Here is a 23,876-nt window from a genome sequence, read left to right on the forward strand (position 1 = left end):
GGAAGTGACGTAAGGAAGGGGCAAAGGAGGCAGCTCCCCGTGGCTGCCTCGGTTGCGCAACCGAGACGAGGGACGCTAAAGACGCAGAGGGCTCGGAGCGTCAGTTCAGGCAGCGGAATTGACGAAGCGCCTCCGGGTGGGCTTCCCGGGAACGCCCGAGGAAACCATCCCTGCCCTCCTGGAGCTCACGTTCCAGACTGTTGAGACATTGACTTGTAAACAGGTGAATATCTAATTAGGTACCTGGGAGTCATTGGGAAGAAGGCTCCTGGGGGAGGGGAACAACCGCAAATCTTCCTCCTGTGGGATGGAATTGAGGGGATTAGACTGATCGGGAGGCGTCCCAAAGAAATTACAAGACTCGGTGACTCAGTTTCCCAAGTTTTATTGAAAGATTGCTGACCTCAGGAAGATCACCATGGAGAGAGGTGATATTATTATATTTATAGTGAGAAATATTAGATTATCTCCTCATTATCTTAGCCTCCTCCTTGGGAGAGGTTCATGGGAGGGTTTATCCTAATATGGGCTTCCTGGGGTCCTAAAACAACCCCCGAGGCGGGTACCTTTTTCCCTGGAGGTGTGTTTTGGGGGTTTAGACGTCATAAGGTGAGCCTAAGGACATTTTTGGTCCTTTAAAAAAAATATGCTGAAACTTGTCCATCTCATAGGGTCTCTGTGTCGATGGTATCTCTTTACTTAGATCTGGTTTCTAGGTGTCCTGTCACGTAGGAATATTAATGGCTATTAGTCCCTAGTTACTGTCTCTGTTGATGGTGAGAGTTGATAGAGACAAACCCTCTTGGTTACTGTAAGAACACACACCTTAGTTTCTCTGTTAACTCTTTTAGGTACTCAAGCCTCAGTGGATCTGTTAACCCCTTTTTGCCTCCACCATCTTTCCTACAGTCTGGTACCCAGAGGGGGCAGGCTGTCCATTTGGTGTGGATCGTAGGGTCCTGAAGAAGAGTACTATGTAAAAAGGCTGGAGGAAGAGGTCAGGGTCGGGTTGTGAAGGGCCTTGAAATGCCAAACAGAAGAATTTAAATTGAATCCTGGAGGTCATAGTAGGGAGCCACTGGAGTTTACTGAGGAAGGGAAAGACTCCGATGGAACCTGCACCTTGGGTTGAAAAATCACTTTGGCAGCTTTGTGGAAGGATGGATGGAAGAGGGAAGAGACTTGAGGCAGATAGACCAGTTATGAGGCTACTGCAATAGTCCAGGTCAATGGAATGATGAAGGCCCGGACCTACTAATACTAATAATTATAGTTAGCTTTATACCATAAAGAACTTTATGGTTGGCAAAGCTCTTTACAAATATCTCATTTGATCCTCACAATAACCCCATGAAGTATGTTATTATCCCCATCTTACAGATGAGGAAACTAAGACACATAACAATTAAATGATTTACCCAGGGTGTCACTAGCTGGTAAGTGAGACAGGATTTGAATTCAGGTCTACCTGACCCCAAGCCCAGCATGCTTTCCCCTGTACCTCTTAGCTGCTTCAGCTAGGGTGTCTCAGGAGAGAGGAAGGATGAGAAAGATGTTGTGGAGAAAGAAGGATAAGATTTAGCAACTGATTGGATGTAGGAGATAAAGGAGAGTCTAGAGTAGAGGATGACACCTAAATTCAGAACTTCTGTGACATGCTTTGCTGGTTTCTTTCAGGTCTCAGCTAAAGTTCCATCATTCCCAGTTCTTTTGGGGGGGGGAGGGGCAGGGCAATGAGGGTTAAGTGATTTACCCAGGGTCACACAGCTAGTAAGTGTCAAGTGTCTGAGGCTGAGGCTGAATTTGAACTCAGGTCTTTCTGAATCCAGGGCCAGTGCTTTATCTACTGCGCCACCTAGCTGCCCACACCCCAGTTCTTCTAACTTGTACATTTTCCCTGGGATTATCTCCGGTTTATCTTGTATGTAGTTGTTTGCATGTTATTTCCTCTATTATACCAAGACCTCCTTGAGATCAGGGACTAGTTTTTTGCCCTTTTTTTAAAAATCCCCAGCACTTCAGACAGTGCCTGGCACATAGTAGACGCTTAATAAATGCTTGCTAGGGGCAGCTAGGTGGCGCAGTGGATAAAGTACCGGCCCTGGATTCAGGAGGACCTGAGTTCAAATCTGACCTCAAACCCTTCACACATACTAGCTGTGTGACCCTGGGCAAGTCATTTAATCCTCATTGCCCCACCCTCCAAAAAAATTGCTTGCTGAGTTGTCTTGGAAGGTTGGTTGTGCCCTTGACAAAAACTGAAAATTTCTAAAGAGGGTAGGTTTAAAGGGAAAGATAATGACCTTTTTGGATATAATGAGTTTGAGATGCCTGCATCTCAGGAAACTGAGATTTAAGTGACTTGTCCAAGGTCACATGGCTAATAAATGGCAGAGCTAGATTCAAACCAAAATGTTATCATTCCAAGTTCAGCACCCTTTTGACTGTACCCCCACAGTCCTTAGGACTTTGGATAGAAAGCACTTTGTACCATACCAGACACCTGCTTATTCACAGAATATAGTTAAACATACTAAGTTAGTCCAGTTCTAGATATCAATGATAAAAACATAGCTGTATACTGCTTAAGTCTAGCTCTAAAAGATTTATCCATAAATACACAAACCACCAGTGATAAGCGTTCACCACACTGATCCATGTCTTCTTGTCCTATCCAATACAATCTTGAGTTCAATGTGTGGAACCCTTATTCTAGGGCTTTTTCACATTTTTGAGGGGATAACACATGGCCCAGAGCCTCAACTATGGGCTTACACGATGCTGGCTAAATCTTAAGGAGGAGTGAAAATCTCTCAAAATCCCTTTCTTTGGTTCATGTTTCTGGCTATAGCCTTTTCTTGGAACATCATTCAGAAAATATCTTGGGATCTAGGTATCCTGATTAGAGTGTACCTCCCATGGACTCCTACTTCAGGCAAGCCCATCCATATTATATATATACACCTTATTTTCTAAACCAAGCCCTAACATAACGAGAAGAGAAAAGAGAAATTTATCTCCTACATTTAAAATCACTACAGAATGTATAAAAATAACTGGGAGTCTACCTTCCAAGAAACATACAAGAACTGTATAAATACAACTACAAACCACTGTGTACATATATAAAAACAAATCTACATCATTAGGAAAATACTGATCATTCATGGGTAGGTAAGGAGCAGCTAGATGGTGCAGTAAGTAGAGTGCCAGACCTAGAGTCAGGAAGACCAGAGTTCAAATCCAGCCTCAGACACTTCCTAGCTGTGTGATCCTGGACGAGTCACTTTATTCTGTTTAGCTCAGTTTCCTCATCCATAAAATGAGCTGGAAGAGGAAAGGGCAAACCACTTTAGTATCTTTGCCAAGAAAACCCCAAGTAGGGTCATGAAGAGTAAGACATGACTGAAATGACTGAATAACGTGAGTAGGAAGAGCCACTATAATAAAAATGTCAATACTGCCTAAATTAACTTAGCAGTACTGCTTTACAAAATGAGAAAAAGTAATAGGAAAAAAACCTCAAGAATCTAAAGAGAAATAATCAAAAGAATGGCAACAGTTGGGCCTAGCAGTACCAAATTTCAAACAGTAATTCTTAAAAACAATTTGGTACTGGTTAAAAAATAGATTAATCAGGGCAGGTAGGTGGCACAGTGGATAGAGCACCAGCCCTGGAGTCAGGAGGACCTGAGTTCAAATCCAGCCCAAGACACTTGACACTTATTAGCATTGTGACCCTGGGCAAGTCACTTAACCCCAATTACCACACCAAAAAAGAAAAAATTAAATAAATGCAAGAAGTATACCCAAAAAAAGAAAGTGATTTAAAAAACAGATCAATCAGTGGAATCAATTATGTATACAACGTATAGAAGAAAATGCATCTAATACCCTTGAATTTGATAAATACAAAGACTTAAAATACTGGGATTAGGACTATTCACTATTTTTTTTTAAACTGCCAGGAAAATTGGGTAGCAACATAGAAGAAATAGATTTAGGTCAATACCTCACACTTTATGCAAAAAAACCCTCCAAATCCATACATGAACTGGGTATAAAATGTCACATTGTAAACAAATTAGAGAACATGAAGGAAAATTACCTATTAGATCTATGGTTAGAAGAAAAGTTCATGATCAAATAAGAAATAGAGAGGATCACAGGAAATAAAATGGATAATCTTGATAATGTAAAACTAAAAAGTTTTTGCACAAACCTAATAAAGCTAAAATAAAAGAAACAACTGGGAAATATTTTTGTAGTAAGTTTTTTTCTGATAAAGGTCCAGTGTAGAAAATATGTAAAGAATTGGTTCAAATTTATAAGAAAATGAGCCATTCCCCATTTGATAAATGGTCTAAGGATACAAACAGGTAGTTCTCAAAGAAGAGACACAGGCTATCTAGAACCATATGGAAAAAAAAATGCCCCAAATCTCTACTAATTTGAGAAATGCAAATTAAAGCAATTCTGAGATTTTGTTTCACACTCATCAGAGTGGTAAAGATGACAAAAATGGAAAATGAAAAATGTTGGAGGGCCTGTGTGAAAGCAAGCATATTGATGCACTGTTGGCAGACCTGTGAATGAATACCCTTCTGGAAAGCAACTTTTAATTATACACAAGTTACTAAACAGGACATGCCCTTTGACTCAGCAAAACTACTACTAGACCTATACCCAGAATGGATCAAAGAAAGAGAAAAAAGCCCTTTATGTACAAAAATAGTTATAGCAGCTCTTTTTGTGGTAGCAAAAAAACCCCAGGAAACTAGGAGGATGCTGAAAAATTGAGGAGTGACTGAATAATCTGTGAATGTGACGGCGTACAATTGTACCGTAAGCAATGAGGAAGGAAAGACAGACGAACTGATGCAGAGTGAAGGGAGCAGAACAGCAGAACAATGTTTACAAGAACAACAACACTATAAAAATAATCAACTTGGAAAATGAGGCCTTGCAGGAGCACCAAGCCTGGAGTCAAGAAGACTCATCTTCCTGAGTTGCAGGCCTCACCTTGACTGACCGTATCATGGTGAAAGGGCTTCCTTCCACTGGGGCACGAGTCCTGTTCTCAGCCCTAGTCAGCAGTTCATTGTCCAAAGGGACCGGAAGGTGTTCCCTCTCTGTGAGCCCTCAGTCCTTGCTTAGTGAGGACAAGTACACAAAGGTGTAGCTACTGGAGGTCTAGTCCCAGCCCCGGTCAGTGACTTATAAGACAATAGGGGCTTCCACAGAGCTTGAAGCACAAGATTCAGTGATGGAGCCCTTGTTCTCTCCGGAGGGGGCAAAGAATGGAGGCCAGGCTGCTTGTCCGACCTTGCCTGTGGAGGTGTGGCTGCCAAGAAACCTAGTCTTAATTTTGGTCAGGGGCTCATGCGCTGAAGGGAGCTACTGGTGGTCCAGGCTTGACCTATTAACCATGTGGCTGATGCAGTTGGATTCTGGGAGAAAGGGGAAACTTCCAGAGTCATTACAGGAAGCTTTCTTGGTGGTGCACTTGCCACGACCTGAGACTGGTGGTGGATATGAGCAAGGTGCTCTTAACAATGATGGCCTGATGCCAACAGATGGGGCAAAGTATTGTAGCTTATCAAAATAGACATTCCAGGGAGGCAACGCGTTCAGCGAGCCAGCTAGAAAATTAAACTGCACAGCAAATTAAAAGTGTGTCCATGTAAAATTACAAGCTGGGCCCCGAGCGACAAAGTAGAGTCTAAGAAATATCAATTACACAGCAAAATGTATTTCCACTACAAAGTATCTCAATATTTGAACTCAGGTTTTCCTGATTCTAAGGCCTTCACTCTATCCACTATACCACCAAAGCATTTCCTTCCATGCCTGCCCATGTTGAGTGAATTTTTGTCCATTTCTTCCCATAAGTTTCCTACGCAATATACTAAGTGGGCTAGGCCTTCCTCAATTTCTCTTAACACTGAGGAAACTAGTGCAGTATAGTGTCTGTTGGCTTTCTCTCACTCTCATCATCCATCATATATTCCTTTGATAACATCCTTTTTACAGCTTCTTCAGAATTCTTTGTTAATAGTTAAGGCCTCCCCACATCCACCGAGTACCTCTCCATTGGCCTGTGGGCAATCTCGAACATCAGTCCTTCAGAGACTCTGCTGTTACATAAGTTGTCACCCTAGAATAACACAAAAAGAATATTGATATTTAAAGGTGGGCCACTGCTTCCTTGAAAAGTTTGAAGCCATCCAAAGAACCTTGGAATTTCCCAAAGGTGATATAGACTGCTTTTCTCCATTACTGATTCAGCGTCAGTCCTCATATATTATACGTGTGCCAGTGGACAGGTTCTATAGGTTGTCCATTCAGCCGAATAGCATCATTAACAGCCTTTCTTCATCCCCTTGTTTATTCCTGTGTGGCTATTTAGATGGCCAAGCTTTCTTTGAATGATTATAGATCTCACCAGTCTCTTGGGCTTGACAACACCAACCTTTAAATCAGAAGCCCTTGGAGATGATGTGTAACAGATTACAATAACATTCTCCATACATTTCTAAGTTGTCTTCAATATCACTAACTACAGGGATTTCTGTTGTGGACTTTTTACTGTGTTTGTTGTTGGTTCACCTTTTCAGGTTCGTTTATGTTAGGAATTGCTTTTGTGTTTAGGCTTTGAGTGCTTTCTCTTCTTTCCCCTTAATCCAGAAATCTAGGCTCCGATAAGGTTGATATCCTCAGACTGTAGCACAAAGAATTGTGCCTGATGGCTTCCCAGAGCACTCTGAGCCTTTGAAAAGTTCTCTTGTTGTTTAAATACAGAGTATGTGTCATGCAGCCCTTTTCTCTCTGGAATCCTCAGAAATCATGTCTAATTTTTAATAGCTGACTCTCTAATAAAGATGAAGCAAGCAGAGGCCCCCACGGTGACACCGGGTAACATGCCCCGCCTGCCTCGGACAATACAATTACAGCTTAGCCATCAGGCTTTTTCCAGGCCGATAGCATCAGCAATTTTGGCTTGGGTGCCCCTTTTGGATGAACAAGAGCAAAAATAATGACCCCAATTCCCTAAAAAAAAACCGTTATCTTTCAGCGTTGCTTGCTTTCTATGCCCAACAGTGAGGTCAGAGTACAAGCATGGTTTGTTTTCTCATTAAATCAAACTGCTTGAAAGACAGCGACGTTGGAGCAGGGAAGCGCAGGAGGCTCGGGGGTCAGAGGCTCACATTCATGGCCCAGCTCTTGAATTTGGGACAATTGGCTTCCTTAGCTGGAAATGTAAAAATAAGTACGTTTGCACTGCTTCCTTCTCAGGGGGCTTGTGAAGAATGTGCATTTCTAGCAATGTGTCGGCTTTTTATATTTCCTAAGTCAAAGGAATGAGTGTTGGAAAAATACCAAGGGATGAGGTAAACTCTGGGAAAATAAAACCACCTTTGCACCATAAGATAAGAGATTTAGAGGTAGAAGGGACCCTAAAAATCATCTAGTCCAAGTCCATTTTACAAAAGGCCCAGATTGATCGAGTGATTTGCTTAAGGGAGAGAGGAAGAAGATAATATAAACAATGTAAATGCTTATTCCCTTCCCTCTCTTCCCGCCCCCCCCCACTTTACTCTGCTCTCTAATTCCCATAAATTTACATTTATTTTGCATACATTATCTGTGCCCTTTTTATCTGGGGCAGTTTAATGTATCCCCAAACCAAAAAAAAAAAAAAAAAAAAGACGGGTGGAGGGCAATGGAGACACCTGAAGGAAGCAGCAAGAATGCCTAAGAGATGCCTTATTAAATTATTGCAAAGAAATCATTTGGCCACATTGATTTCTTTTTTGGGGCGGAGAGGGGCAGGTCTGGGCAATGAGGGTTAAGTGATTTGCCCAGGGTCACATAGCTAATAAGTGTCAAGTGTCTGAAGCCAGATTTGAACTCAGGTCCTCCTGAATCCACTGCACCACCCAGCTGCCCTTTGGCCATGTTGATTTCAACACAAAAAATGATAAATTCTGAATCTAGCCTTACTTCAGTGCCTGCCTGGGAAATCACAGTATTTTCTCATCTATAAAATGGCAATAATTACATAAATGTACTTTGGAGGAAATTGATGGAAAGGACTTACTTGGTATTTTAATGAATAGAGGCTATGTCAAGATCCACTTAGGGCTGCTAGATAGCACAGTGGATAGAGTGCCAAGACTCAGACATAATTGAAAACAACTGAACAACAACAAAGATCCACTTAATCATAGAAAGGCTAGAGAGCTTCTAAGTAGAAAGAAGATCTTAATCAATTTAAGAGGAATAAAATGTGTTGGTTATTACATAAAGATGAGAGAAATTATTTCTGATAATCATAATCTAATAATAAACTAATGATTTGGGGAGATTTGAAGTTCCCTCTTTTTCTGTTTTCAGGACCTCAGTCTTTGAAGGTTGTGTTAACTTTCTCTATCTTTAGTCTAAGGTAAATTCCATTCAATCAAGCTTGGGTGGAGACAGACCCTTTTGTCTAAATTGCTCCAGGTTGGAGGTGGTCTGAGTATAAAGTTAGTCTCTCTATCCAAGGCTGATATGAGGTCACTCTTAGCCCTTCATTGTAATATTCCTTGTTATTAATTATTTATTAATTTATTAATTATTAACTACTCAGGGTTGATTCCCACCCTGGAGAGCATCTCTTCTGAAGGGTATATAAACTGTGAACCCATCCGTCATGGCTGTCTTTGGTCTAAGAGAGATGGCCAAATGACCAATTTTTATTAATAAACGTGCTGGGTTTATTAATAAAATGATTAAATTATGCAGAAACTATGCCTCTTGAATCTTTTTAATCACCACAAAGACAGTGATTTGACTGAATTAGACTTTGGATTATGTTCAAAACCAGTCACTCAAGTGGTGGTCAAATCCAGAGTTAGAGGACTCCTAAGAGGGAATTGCCTGGGGGGGTGTAGGAAGAAGAGCCTCTTTTTTTTCTCTCATTCTGTTCTCCCAAAGATCAGGTGGCGCAGTGGATTGAGCACCAGCCCTGGAGTCAGGAGAACCTGAGTTCAAATGCGGCCTCAGACATTTAACACTTACTAGCTGTGTGACCCTAGGCAAGTCACTTAACCCCCAGTTGCCTCACAAAAAAAAAACAAAGATCAGGTGATGACTTCATGAATTTTGAAAGGTCAGAAAATCTGTAGTTACCATCTTCTAGGTAGCAGTGTTCCAGCAACAAGTGAAGACTGATGGCAGTATCTGTGTTGGGGGGACTTGTGACCTGGATGGGTGTGGGGGGAAAACTAGCTCACCCAAAGAATTGGAGGCTCATCACAAATATAAAAAGATTTATTAGGCGAGAGGAATATTTGGCCAGGGAACAGATCACTATGGAAAACCACTTAAGTGAGAAAAGACCTGATCTTTTATATGCTTATAAAACAAAGGGGAAGAAATGACGAAGCAAGAGGAAATGCAAAAACTGGGAGGGGCAATATAAGTGGGAGGGGATCTTTGAATAATGGGGTATCAGATATGCAGCATCCATCCATATCCTGCATATCGTCTTGTAGACCTCGGTATTGCTTATCAGCTTCCAAAGGTCCTGCTCAGCAACACCCATTCCTCTGGGTGTACAGAACTGCCTTTCCCTTGGGAATGTTTAAGGATTCCTTGGAGGTTGGGGTCCCACTACATTCTCACAACATCTGCTCTGGGAGCCCTACTGAGGACAAATTACAAACACTGAGGAATAGCAACTTCAGGAAGTGTGACTCCTCAGGGTAGAGAGTTGTGTAAGCCATGGATTCCAGGAAAGCACCAATCCTCCGAGCCCAGAAGAGGTACACCTACAGGGAACTTCCCTCTTCAAGGGGAGAAAAGGGATAAGGAACTGTGTTATCCCTTTGCTATGGTTGTTCTCTGTAGGTATGCCTCATTACCTCTATGTGTGTGTGTGTGAGTGTGAGTGGAAAATAGGTCCCCACTTTGGGGGGTGAGGGTGGAGAGGTTTTGGTTGTAACAATTATCTTTCCTATACCTACTTAGCAAATACCCTTTCTAAAGCCAATTTAGCCTGGCTTATCGGTCTGAAGCATACCAGTGAGGGCTTATAAAACGGCTTTTCTAGAAACTCCAGCAACCCCCAGGGTTACCCCCTCAAACCCCAAAGCAAGAGTAGTCAACCTAGGGCCCACCAGTGTGAGTGAGAGTGGGGCAGGGGATACTAGAAAGGGTAAGACAGATTAAAAGGATGGTTGTTAGTAATTTCATTGAGGTGTGTATGTCATCCGTTCCTCCATCGTAGGCCAGGTTCCTCCATGCCATAATCTACAATTATGGCCAAAAACAAATGTTTTCACCTTCTGGCCATGTTAATTAAGGAAACGAGCAATATAGGAAAAAAGAAAGTCTTTAATCGGGGCAGAGGAACTATAGCTCCTGGTATCATAAAACAAGAAGCTAGGAATACCCAAAGATGGGAACTGAGGACAGGGTTTTATGGGATGTGATAGGACTGATGTGTCTGCCTCAATGGGCAGGATACATTATTCAAGTCCTGGGGCCTTCTTCCCCCCATCTCCGCCATTCCTTCCTTTTTCCTTCTGAGTTAACAGTTAACCAGTAGAGCATGTTTCCCTAAGAACAAACCACGTAATCCAAGCCCTAAAAGCTTATTCCCACGCCCCAAAATTTCCCTTCCTTTTCTCTAAAGTTAGAGAACAAAGGATTGTAAAATCTCAGGGTCTGGTGCTCCCACATCTGGGGGGGGGGTCCTACATGTTTAGAAGTATTGAGAAGAATGTGAACCCAGATGGGGGAGGGACCTTGCGTTAGATCTAGGATAAAAAGGAGGACTTCACTGGGACAAGTTGCAGTACTCCTTTGGGGTACTTGCCCGTTCTTGCAAGACTGAGAATAAATGGCCTTCCTGCTTTGCACCAGACCGGGGTCCTGCCTCAGTTTACCTGTTTCTTACAGGGTAACGGAACAAAGGGAACTTAATGTAAATAAATCTTTAACAAAGGGAGCTATGAGACTACCCTTTAGTTAAGTATAGAAGCTACTTAACTCTAAATAGAAACTGCTTGTAGGTGGACCCTTTTGCAAAATAACACAAAGTCCAGGGAATAAGGGGGGGAGCCGTTGGGAGGGGATAGTTTGCTTGGGGGGAGGTGGGAGAGGTCCATAAGTCGATCAAGAGTCTGGAATTGACAAAGATTGGTTAGCCCCATGCAGTTCACTTTTCACTGGCCTGGGAAGGGGACTAGGTGGGAAATCAGTCAGTTCTCAGTAAATTTGTAGTTATCAGCCATCTCTCCCACCACGAGTCTCCCCAGACTTTGATAGATTGTCCATCAAGACACCTGCCAGAGGCAGGAGTAGCAACGATCAGAGACCACATTTTCTCCTTCTCTTCTTTTAGAAGAAGCAGTTCCACCAGGGGGCAGCAGTAAGTCACAGTGTGCCGCACTAACCTGCATCATTTTACAGTGGTTTCAAATAAAAGGATTAAAAATTGTCTGTTCTATTCACATTCTCTGAAGGTCAGCATCGCTATCTTTTCCAATGAGAGACTGAAGATGAGTTGGCAACACAATCCAAGGGACTCATGGAGCTGTGACTACGACTGGCCGACTAGAGGCTCTGAAAGTTGGTATGGGCAGCCACAGCAGGGTTCAGACCCTAGCATTGTGTGTGTCAAGGGTGCCTGCAAACATAATGGAAGAGAAGGTGCACAAGGAGGTGTTGGTGTCTGCTGGGGACCAGGCCATGATCTAAACATAAGTGGCACACATTCTGGACGATGGACAAACCAAAGAGCATCATTAGAAGCTGCTGTCAAATTAATTGAGCAAAGGCCCAAAATGTGGACAAACTCATTGTGTGAACAGATAACCAACTTATCACCAGAGGGATGAGTGAATGGATTGACAACTGGAAAGAAAATGGCTGGAAAACAAGTAAAAATACCGATGTCATCCACAGAGACCAATTCACTAGGCTGGATAATGTGACCCGGGACATGAATGTAGAGTGGAAGTATGTTCCTGCTCATTCAAAAGTTGAAGGCAGTGTTGAAGCTCAAAGATTAGCCAGAGAAGCAACTAGAAAGAAGTGAGAAGACTCAATCAGTACTTCCAGATGTTGACATTTAAAGTGTCACTGTTGAACCCACAATATAATCTCCAAATCATTTTTTTTCTCTTGACCTTTTTCCCCCTTGTGTTGGAACTGTATTCATTCCATGGCTATATTTGGCCATTTTTTCCCTTAATATGCTTTCTCAGTTTTTCTATGTGCTGTTTTTTAAATAATACAAACAAAAAAGAAATCATACTATAAACAGCTGTGAAAAGTGTTCATATGTACTAAAAAATAAGAGAAGGGCAGATATCCTCATCTCTGTCAGATCCAACTGAACTTTGACTTGTTTAACTCTTGCCCCAGACCACCTAGAAGCCAAGCCAGACTGCTTGACTGCTCACATGACTTGGGTTAATGAAAGTCACCATCTTTTCCTTCAGGTAAGATGGACTGTGAAATAAACCTTGCCATCTGCCCTGACACTGCTGTCTAAGGACTTCCTGGCTTTACCACTTGACCCTGCTTCTATGCCCTACAGTTTCCTACTATCCATCTGATTTGCTGACCATCTAACATGCCTGCCTGGGCCATGCCAAATGCCCCTCTGGTGCATTCTTATGACTTAGAAGATGTAAAACTTTTCATTTACCCAGTAGCTAAACACTTAATATGTTGTCCTTCCACCCAAAGTATCAACTTGACCATAGACTGTCTTTCTCTAGTTGTTTTCCCCCAGTGCTGAGCATAGCACTTGCAATTTAGGAATAGGAGTTCAATAAGTGTTTTTTCATTAATTCATCATGTCTGGTTTATGGTTCCCCAACCCTTCCAATAAGTACCATCTTTACTTTATGAAACAAACACCTTTTTCCATTTATGAAAAATCTTTAGGATTTGGCAGAGGTAGAAAAAATAAGCAACAAGGAGGAACTTTGGGAAGAGGCTGATATTTTGATCAATGATGATGTTGAATGTTTCACATTTAAAATTTGTCATTCCTGTTTTGTTCTTAAAATGTGCCTTACTATCTTCCAATTTTCCTAGCAGTTTTTGTCAAATACTGAGTTCCTATCCCAGAAGCCGGAGTCTTTGAGTTTATCAAACAGTAGATTACCATAGTCATTTACTACTGTGTCTCCTGTGCCTAACCTATTCCATTGGTGTACCAGATTTGGTACGGCTAGCCCACCGTCCTGTACATTTTTTTTTCATTAGTTCCCTTGATATTCTTGACCTTTTGTTCTTCCAGATGAATTTTGTTATTATTTTTTCTAGCTCTATAAAATAATTTGTAGGTAGTCTGATTGGTATGGCATGGAATAAGTAAATTAATTTAGGTAGAATTGTCATTTTTATTATATTAAATTGGCCTATCCATGAGCAATTGACATCTTTCCAATTATTTAGATCTGATTTTCTTTGTGTGAAAAGTGTTTTATAATTGTGTTCATAGAGTTCCTGGGTTTGTCTTGGCAGGTATACTGCCAAGTATTTTATATGTTCTACAGTTACTTTTTTTGGGGGGGGGGGGAGCACTGAGGGTTAAGTGACTTGCCCAGAGTCACACAGCTAGCCACAGTTACTTTGAATGGAATTTTCTCTTTCTATCTCTTGCTGCTGAGCTTTGTTGGTCATGTATAGAAATGCTGATGATTTATGTGGACTTATTTTATATCCTACAACTTTACTAAAGTTGCTCATTGTTTAAAGTAGTGTTTTAGGTGATTCTTTAGGAGTCTCTAAGTATACCATCATATCATCTGCAAAGAGTGGTAGTTTTGTCTCCTCCTTACCTATTCTAAATCCTTTTATTCCTTTTTCTTCTCTTATTGCTAAAGCTAACATTTCTAGTATATATGAAATAATAGAGTATAATAGTATATTAAATAATAGACATCCCTGTTTCACCCAAGTTTATTGGAAATACCTCTAACTTATTCCTATAACATGTTTGCTGATGGTTTTAGGTAGATACTGCTTATTATTTGAAAGAAAGCTCCACCTATTCCTATACTCTCTAGTGTTTTTATTAGGAATGAGTGCTGTATTTTGTCAAAAGCTTTCTGTGTATCTAATGAGAGAATCATATGATTTGGGTTAGTTTTGTTATTGATGTGGTTGATTCTATTGATAGTTTTCCTAATGTTGAACCAGCCCTGCATTCCTGGCATAAATCTCACCTGGTCATAGTGTATTATCCTGGCGATGAATTGCTGTAATCTCCTTGATAATACTTAATTTAAGATTTTTAAATTGATATTCATTAGGAAAATCTTCATTCTCTGTTCTGGCTCTGCATCGTTTAGGTATCAACATGTTTGTGTCATAAAAGGAATTTGATAGAATTCCTTCACCTACTTTTCAAAATAATTTGTAGAGTATTGGAATTAATTGTTCTTTAAATGTTTGGTAGAATTCACTTGTAAACCCATCTGGCCCTGGAGATTTTTTCTTAGGGAGTGTAACGATTGGAATGACGCCACCTGCTGGTGACTTACTGTAGAAAAGTTCCGCCATGAAAGGAAGGTCTTTGAGGGCAAGAACGTGCGTCTTTTCTTTGACGTCAGGAAGTGATGTTGGCTAGTGGGAGGAAGAAGGAAGAGACTGGCGCTCTGTCTCGCTCTTTTCCTTTGGACTCTGGTGGAGAGCGGAGCTAGAAATGTGCTCTCCCTTTAATAGATAGATGAATGTAGGCCTTTCTCTCTCTCTTTACCAAATTCTTATTCTCCTTAATAAATGCTTAAAAGCCTAACTCTTGCTAAAGCTTATAATTTATTGGCGACCGCTCATTAAATATTTTAGACAGTTTAGCTGGAATTTTAGCCCTTAACAAGGAGTTCATTGATGGCTTGTTCAATTTCTTTTTGTAAAATGGGCTTATTTAAGGATTTTATTTCCTCTTCTGTTAATCTGGGCAATTTATATTTTTGTAAATATTTATCCATTTCATTTAGATTGTCAAATTTATTGCCATATAGTTGAGTAAAATAGCTCCTAATTATTATTTAATTTCCACTTAACTGATAGCAAATATACCCCTTTCATTTTTGATACTGGTAATATGCTTTTCTTCTTTTTTAAATCAAATTAACCAAAGTTTTATCTATTTTATGGATTTTTTCATAAAACCAGCTCTTGGTTTTATTGATTAATTCTATAGTTTTCTAGGCATAGACCAACATCTTACACCATATACCAAAACAAGATCAAAATAGGTACAGGATTTAGACATAAAGGGTGATACCATAGGTAAATTAAGAGAGGAAGGAATAATTTACCTCTCAGATTTATGGAAAGGAGAACAATTTATGTCCAAACAAGAGATAGAGAATATTATGAAATACAAAATGGATCATTTTGATTACATTAAATTAAAAAGGTTTTGTACAAACAGAAGCAATGCAGCCAAAATTAGAAGGGAAGCACAAGTTGTGGTATATGAATGTAATAGAATACTACTGTACTGTAAGAAATGACGAGCAGGCAGATTTCAGAGAAACCTGGAAAGACTTAACTGATGCTAAGTGAAGTGAGCAGAACCAGGAGAGCATTGTACACAGCAACAGCAACATTGTGTGATGATCAATTATGATAGACTTGGCTCTTCTCAGTAGTGCAGTGATCCAAGACAATTTCAAAGAACTCAAGATAGAAAATGTTCTCCACATCCAGAAAAAAGAACTGTGGATTCTGAATGCAGATTGAACCCTACTGTTTCTACTTTGGGGTTATTTTTTTTTTCTTTTTTGAGGTTTTTCCCTTGTGCTCTGATTCTTTCATAACATTACTAATGGAGAAATAGGTTTAATGTGATTGTACGTATATAATCTATATTAGACTGCTTTTCTTTCTTGGGGAGGGAGGAGGAAATGGAGGGAGGGAGAAAAAATTTGGAACTAAAAATCTTATGAAAACAAATGTTGAAAACTATCTTTAGATGTAACTGGAAAATAATAAAATACTTTTATGATTTTAAAAAATGGAAAAAATGTGCTTTATTTTTACAATTCTGGATATTGGTTGTTCTTACAAATTTGTAGAAGTTTCTTATAGATTCTGGATGTCAAAGTCAAATAAATTTAAATTGTTCCTCTTAAAAAAAATTTGTTCTTCAAGGGCCCCAGGCCAACATTCTCCTGAGGCCTTTTTCTTTCATAACTTTATGTCACTCAAAGGAGAGACACAGTGTAGAGGCAAAGTCCTACTATAATGTTAGTATTGGTGCTGCCATCATATTTCTGTCCTTTCATTTTCATTTCCAGACCAATAAATAATCATTTGTCAACAAGGAAGAAAAACAATAGGAACCCATAGGCAACATCATCAGTCGTGTAGCTCTTTCTTGAGTTCATATGCTTGAAATTCTCAGGGAGGGGACAGATAAATTGCTTTTAGAAAATTTCTAGAAGAAATTCTAGATAGAAATTTAAAATAGAAAATTCTATGTATGAAAACCCACATTTCAAAATAGACAAATACAGAGACAGTTATTCACTCCTGAAAATAATTCTTCTTTCTTTTTTTTCTTCTTTTAAAATTTTTTTTGTCTTCTCTTTCTAAAACTATTACTTAGATATACTTTCTTTTTTTTTGTCTAGATATACTTTCCAAACTCAATACATCGCCAAAAAAACCCCTCCTTATCTTTCTCCTTAACCCTCCCTCCCCTCTTTCCAATTATCTTCACCACCCCCCTTTCTGTCCCTCAGGCTCACAAACTCAGGCTCATCCTCTCTTCCTTCACCCTTACAGCTTCCCAACATCTCTCCATTCACACAGCCCCCATAACCCCCTCAACTGGACTATTTCATTGGCCTCCTAACTGGACTTTGGGCCCTCATTTCCTCCCCTTCCCAGTCCATCCTCTGCCATGTCTTCCCTCTGAGATTACATCCTATTTACACCAGTTGTTTGCATACGGTCTCCTATTTGTATTTCTAACACTTAGCACAGTCCTAGGCACAAAGTAAACCCTTAATAAATCCTTGCTGACTGACAGCTGCCAAATTGTGGGCAGGTAGGTGGCACCATAGTGCACAGAGCTCTGGGCCTAGAGTCAAGAAGATTCTTCCTGAGTTTAAGTTGAACCTCAAATTGTTGTTTGTCCTTCATTCTCAAAGAGGACCATGACTTTGGCAGGTGATGTCATGACTTACAGTGAATTGGATCAAAGTGAGGGAGAGCTGTATAAAGTCTCCAGCCTCACTCTCTCCTCCAGAGCCATCTGAGTCCAATGGCAAGATATATATTTAAGGCAATTGGGATTAAGCGACTTGCTCCAGATCACACAGCTAGTAAGTGTCTGAGATGAGATACTTCCTACTGTGTGACCCTGGGCAAGTCACTTAAACCTACTTGCCTCAGTTTCCTCATCTTTAAAATGAGCTGGAGAAGGAAATAGCAAACCACTCCGGTATCTTTGCCAAGAAACCCCAAATGGAGTCACAAAGAGTCATACATGACTGAAACAGCAATAACAGCAGCAAAGCACAGATTTGACTATGTCACTCTCTTCTTGCTCAATAAACTTCATTGTATCCCTCTTGCCTCTTAAAGTATATTATCTTCTATTTGAATTTCAGAACCCTTTCAATCTGGCCCCAGCCTCCCTTTCTAAACTTATTGAATGTTATTTATTTTCCTCTGTGAAATCTATGTTCCAGGCAAACCAACCTACTTACTGTTCCATGTACAGGACATTACATTTGCTATCTCTGTGTCTGGGGTCAGATTTTGGCTTTTGCTACTTACTAATTAGATGACCTCGGGCAAGTCACCTACCCACTCTTGGTTTTGATTTTCTCATTTGTAAAATGAGAGAGTTGTTCTAGAGCAAATGACCCCAAAGGCCCCTTGTCCTCTAACGTAGTCCTGCTTTTCAAGCAATTGGTAGTTTTGCAAGAGAGACAAGGCAGAAGAAAAAAAAAAAAGAACCATTTCTAAGGGTGGGGCTCCACGGACCACCTTATCCCATTTGAAAGTAATTACCTTTGACAAGTGATGATTGGATGAACCCATGGGAATTAGGTGAGAACAAGGCCTGAACACCTCCTTAAACCAAAGACATTTCAATTAGATGCTAGAAGTCAGCTGTGATTGGGTGGATCTGTATAAAACCAGGTAGCAAGCTCAAAACTCAGGCGAATAGAGAGCCTTTCACCCTTCCCGTGAGGACTGCCATGGTGGAGAGAGTGTTTTGGCTACCTCCTTCCTCCCCCTTCATTGAAAGAGGATCCTGTAAGCTTCAAAGGTCCAGAGAATTTTGGATTCCCATTTTCTCACCAGCATCCTGGCTAACTTCAGCATCTGCATCAGAAGCCAAGGACAGACTGAATGTAGATTCAAGACTCTCCAAAGTGGTGTAAGGAATTTGGCGTTCGGGGTTTCCATGACCACATCTTTGCTTCATTATGGTCGGACTAAACAGATGTAATCCTGAAAAGCCTAAGAGAAGATGGGTGAGTACTTGAAGAGATTATAGAAAAAAAACATTTATTGAGTCAAAATATCAAACTAAGTAAGCCTCCCCTAGTAGTTCCCTTATACCCACATAGGCCTGGCCAAATTATAATGAGGACAGCCCAGGGGATATGTTGAACCAATTGGAGACTCAACATGGCTAAAAGCCTCCCCTTCCTGTGGGAGAGGTAGGAAGGGGGAAGGGAGAACTCCAGGAGAAATGGAGAGAGAGGAGCTGGGTGGTGGTTGACCTTCGGACCCAACCGGGAAAGACAGCACAGCTGATTCTCATTGGAACTAGGGATTCCAGGTGGTGGTGAGTTTGTGTTGTGGAAGCAAGGCCAGGTCTTTGGGCTAGCTGAGCTGGAGGCAAGTTTGGGGTTTGAGTCAGTCTTTGTTAGATTCTAATCATCTGAGAAGTGGGTCATATTTTTTCTCTTCCCCCATTCTCTTTTTCATTGTCCCTGGCTTTATTAACTTCACATGTGTTGCAAATTTTGTTCCCATTAATAAACCTGGTTTGTTTGTGGAAAAGAGGCTGTTAATCTGCTTTTTTATTAGTCTGGAAGAAATAACTAAAAAAAGGCAGTTTGTAAGGGAGGAAACTTTGGACCTAGAGGTCTTATTATTTTCTGAACCCCAATATTATGGCGAGCTGCCCAATTAATTCTCCCCATACTAAATTTGGCCCTTACAGTGCCCATTAGGGGGGAAAAATACCATCCCTAAAGGGAATATTTTAAGGCCTCCAACAAGAGGATTTCAAGGACCTGTGAGCTACCTCTTCACATTTGTGTTCTCTAAGCTTGAGCCCGCTTTCCCTTGGTCTGGTAAAGGTAGGAAAGTGTACCCCTATCCAAGGGATGTTTTGTTTCAATTTCTTACTCTCCCACTTCAGTAAATAACCCTTGCTAACAATTAATGTAGTCTGACTAATCAATATCAATCAGGAAACACAACAACTATCCCCACAGCTGCTCCCTAGAGTCTGAGGGAATGAGTTGACATTCTTCCCAGTAATCAGCCAGTGCTGGTAGAGGTCAAGAAAATAATTCTGGAGTATGTGCAAAATGTGATCAAGACCACAAGAGAACATCAAAGGGCTATCAAAGTAGGCCATATTACTTCTGGTCTGGTTGGGATTTGGAAAAGACTTTCATAGAAGAAAGTAAGCTAGACTTGGAAAAATAACAACATATCAAAAGATATGGTGATTTAAAAAAAAAAAGCAGAGGGCAGGTTTGGGAACAGCAAATTGTACCATTTTCCTGGTGCATTGGAATTAGAGGTGGGAGAAGGTGATTGGTAGTGGGAGAAAAAGAGAAAGGTAGTTTAGCATGAGATTATTGGGGACTTTGAATATCGGGCTAAAGAATTTATGTTTTAGAGATGTAATCAGCTATGCTTTAAGAATTCTAATGGGGTTACCAATTTCATTCTGCCTAGCTGCTGTTTCCACAATCCACAGCCAGTCTTCTCAGAACCAGGCCTGGAGTACTTTGAGGAAATTGGCCCAACTCTCTGAATGATGGAAAGAGAGAAGAAGAGAAGATCCAGGAGAGAAATGGCAACAATAACTATAAATTGCCCACTATTATCATTGATTCCTTAATCAGTGAATGGAATTAAAGGTCAAAAGATTAAAGTGATAGGAAGTATCAAATCGAGCATAAATAATAAAACAAACCATTCAACATCAATTAACTTGACTACAGAAGTTTGAGAAGTAAAGAAATTAAAGGTGAGAGAGAACCCAGAGCAGTAGGCTTTGGAAACTTTTTAGTCTATGTGGTTACAAGAAGTTCAACACAATGAAAATGCACATTGGATCAAGTAAGAAAAAAAAATACTGCACACTATTGCAATAATGAAGGATATTCTATCAAAGGAGATGTCAGAAATTCTAGCTTCTCTGCAAAATGGAAGCAGAAGCCACATAAGGTCAATTATTGACTCCAATGTTTCCCAGTGGCACAAGAATTACTAGCAAAGCACTTTACCAGCTTTCTCTCTGAAAGCAAGCCTGATCTCACCTTTCGTGTTAGGAGCCTTCATGTAGCTATTGCCAAAAGATGAGAACACCAGTGACTCCTCCAAATAAAGGTCGTTTATGTATTTATGAACTCTGGATAACATACTCACAGGTTGTCTCCCTTTCCCAACCCCTTAAATACTTAGAATAAAACAATATGTTATCTGAAGAGCATGAGTGGTGTGTCAAGAAATCCCAGAGGTATAAAGAGCAATTTGTTATCAATTTGGTAATTGTTAACCGGCCCTAAGTGCCATAACATATTGCCTTTATTGGTTATCCAAAACCCTATGACAAAGTTCTGCACTCATGGCTTATTCATGTCCTGAAAATACATAGACTGGCCTTAATAAAGTGAGAACACTAGAAAGTTTTATGTTCACGTGGAAAATTGTATTTAAAACAAAACACCAACATGATGATATAAAGAAAAATTGGACATGAGGCATTTTTCAAGGAGGAAGTTTGTCCATTATAATTATGCCTAGATTTAAATCAGTTATCTTTCCTAAATAGGACTAAGTATAGTTTCCAAACTAAGAAGTCAAACCCAAACACTTGATTAATCCCTGGATGTTCAGGGTGGGTCGAAAGTCAAGAATATTTAATATTTCCTTTATTTTTTGTTTTTGATTTACAATACCTCAGCATTGGATGCAGTATATATAGAAAATGAATTTATATTCTGTATGAAAAATCTCATAAAAAGCAAAAAAATTTCAAAAAGGTATTAAAACAGCAGCCCCCTTTCTGACTTTTGGCCTACTGTGTACATGTATCATAACAGCCTCTATGACCCCACCAAAAAATACATTAAATAAGTCCTTCAAAGCATGGTCTCTTTCTCCAAGGATATAAAAATGTCATTTGAGCTCAATAAGTGTAAAATTCTTAATTTGTTCCAAAGGAAGGTAAAGATTGAGGCTTTGAGCTTGAATACAGAGGTCACATTGATAAGATAAAAGGTGATACCTACAAATAATATCTGTCTCCTCTAGGCAAAATTTATTAAGATATGAAAGAGAAGGCCTCACAAGATCTACTGAGAAAGTGCATTCAATGCTGAGTGGGAACAAAATATTTAAAGAAATTAACCCCTATGCAATACCAGTCTTAATGTATACATTCAGAACTGTACAATGCACCATAACAGATACAAAAGTATCCCAATAAAAATCTGTTCAATATTAATAAACAGTGCCAATAACCCTAAAATAACTATAGAAATGTGAACGCCTCCTTGCCAAAAAAAGTATAGGCTTAAAAAGATATTCATAGAGCATGTAATAAACAGGTCAAAAATCTACAGAAACATCTTTGGAACAAGCAGACATTATAGGCTGAAAATGGGCACGTCTCTTTGGATTTGATTAATATAACCGAAAGCTGATTGCTATATATAGACCAGGGATCAGAGAGCTATTTCTCAGTATAAAATGACAAGTGTCACGTGCTGTATGGTGGCAGACATTTTCCCTACAGAGGAGCTGATGCTACCTTTTATGTGTCATGGGACCCCTTTGGCCATCCAGTGAAGCCTATGGACTCCTCAGAATCATGTTTTTAAAATGTATAAAATAAAATACATAGGACAACAAAGGAAACCAATTAAATTGAAATTCAGTTATCAAAATATTTTTTTTAAAACAAATTCACAGATTCCAAGTTAAGAACTATAAGGAAGAGCAGCATTGCTGGGAACTGAGTCACTGGAGCTATGTTGTTATTGTTTGTCCTTAGTTCTTGAAGAGGACCATGACATCAGGGTGATATCATGACTTGCAGTGAATTGGATTTAAGTAAGGCAAAGCTGTGCAAGGTCACCAACCTCACTATCCTCCAGGGTCATCTGGGTCCAGGGGCAAGATAGATATTAAGACAACAAGAGATGGCCCCAGATGTTTAAGGCAGTTGGGGTTAAGTGACTTGCCTAGGGTCACACAGCTACTAAGTGTCTGAGTTGGGATTTGAACTCAGGTCTTCCCAACTTCAGAGCCAATGCTCTATCTACTGAGCCACCTAGCTGCCCCCTATGGGGGCTATGGAGAATAGCCTGTAGAGTTTACGAAGCCTAAGAGCTGAGGGGGATTATGAGAAATGGATAGTAGAGAACAATGAGGAGCCAAGATGGAGTGACGGTCTGAACTAAGATAGTGCCAACAGAAAAAGAGAAGAGAGGATAAATTTGGAAAATGTTTCCAAAGGGAGAATTGTCAGGGATGCCATCCCAGAGAAAACTGTTTAACAGCCCTCTGATTATCAATATTAAAGCATAAATGAGGGAGACACGTTCACCAATGGAAGAAGTTGAAGGAATCTCTGTGGGTGTTCAGGTCCTACTGAGGTTCCTTCTAGTGGATAACACTTTGCTGATTCCATAAAGCCAGACTTTTCAAGCCTTGGTGACTGGATGGGTGAAACAAGGGAGAGGAAAAAGAGAAAACAGGACAAGAAAAAGGACAAGAACCAGCAGTATCAGTGGGGGGCAAGAGAAGACGGAGCGTCAAGGAGGAGGCGTGTCCTCCTCCTTAGCCTATTTCAGAGAGCTCTAGGAGAATGACTAAGATAAGGCCACTGGAATTCTCTCTGGTGAACTTGAGAAGCCCCCGTTCTAGAAAGGAGCTGGAGTACAATATAAGACGTAGACGTTGGATTAGAAAAAGTTGGTCAGTGTGTGGTTGGTGATGAGGGAGAGACAGTCTACTCGTTCAAGAAGCTGGGGGATAAAAAAGGTATCAGGATCAAGGAAAAGTGTTTTGCTTTGGATTTTTAGAATTAGGAAGACCTGAGCATGTTCATAGGCAAAAAGTAATGAGTACTTTCCCCATCAAAGTTTTGATATATTATGAGTTGGCATAAGAAATTAATTGGGGGGCAGCTAGGTGGCACAGTGAATAAAGCACTGGCCTTGGATTCAGGAGGACCTGAGTTGAAATCCAGCCTCAGACACTTGACACTTACTAGCTGTGTGACCCTGGGCAAGTCACTCAACCCTCATTGCCCTGCCAAAAAAAAAAAATTTAATTGGGAATGTTGGAAGGATTTTACGGAAGCCTCAGATGACACAGAGCCTATGACCATATGACCCCAATTTTACAATAAGGTACTGTAAACACCCCAAAAAAGAAAAATAAAAAATTCAGACCTTCTCTGGTATGAAGGGAGGGCCAAAAAAATGTACCCAGATTTTCTAGTAAAATGAGGAGATTGGACTAGATGACTTTAAGGTCCCTGCTAGTGCTAATGTGCTAACAGTCCATGGTTCTAAGACAGAGGAATGGTCAGAAGGGGTGGAGGGAGAGGAATTTCAGAGAGTCCTAGAAAGGTGGAG

The 23,876-nt window shown here is 40.3% G+C and overlaps 1 long non-coding RNA gene across 1 annotated transcript; it reads left to right on the plus strand.

Moving 5' to 3' along the window:
• Window positions 1–38: 38 nt before the first annotated feature.
• Window positions 39–22,363, plus strand: LOC122728067. The gene is made up of 3 exons (XR_006353229.1): window positions 39–223; window positions 18,340–18,512; window positions 19,960–22,363. It is a non-coding gene; the product is annotated as an uncharacterized LOC122728067 (long non-coding RNA).
• The last annotated feature ends 1,513 nt before the right edge of the window (window positions 22,364–23,876 follow it).

This window comes from Dromiciops gliroides, chromosome 5 (genome assembly GCF_019393635.1).
Source record: "Dromiciops gliroides isolate mDroGli1 chromosome 5, mDroGli1.pri, whole genome shotgun sequence".
Lineage (NCBI taxonomy): Eukaryota > Metazoa > Chordata > Mammalia > Microbiotheria > Microbiotheriidae > Dromiciops > Dromiciops gliroides.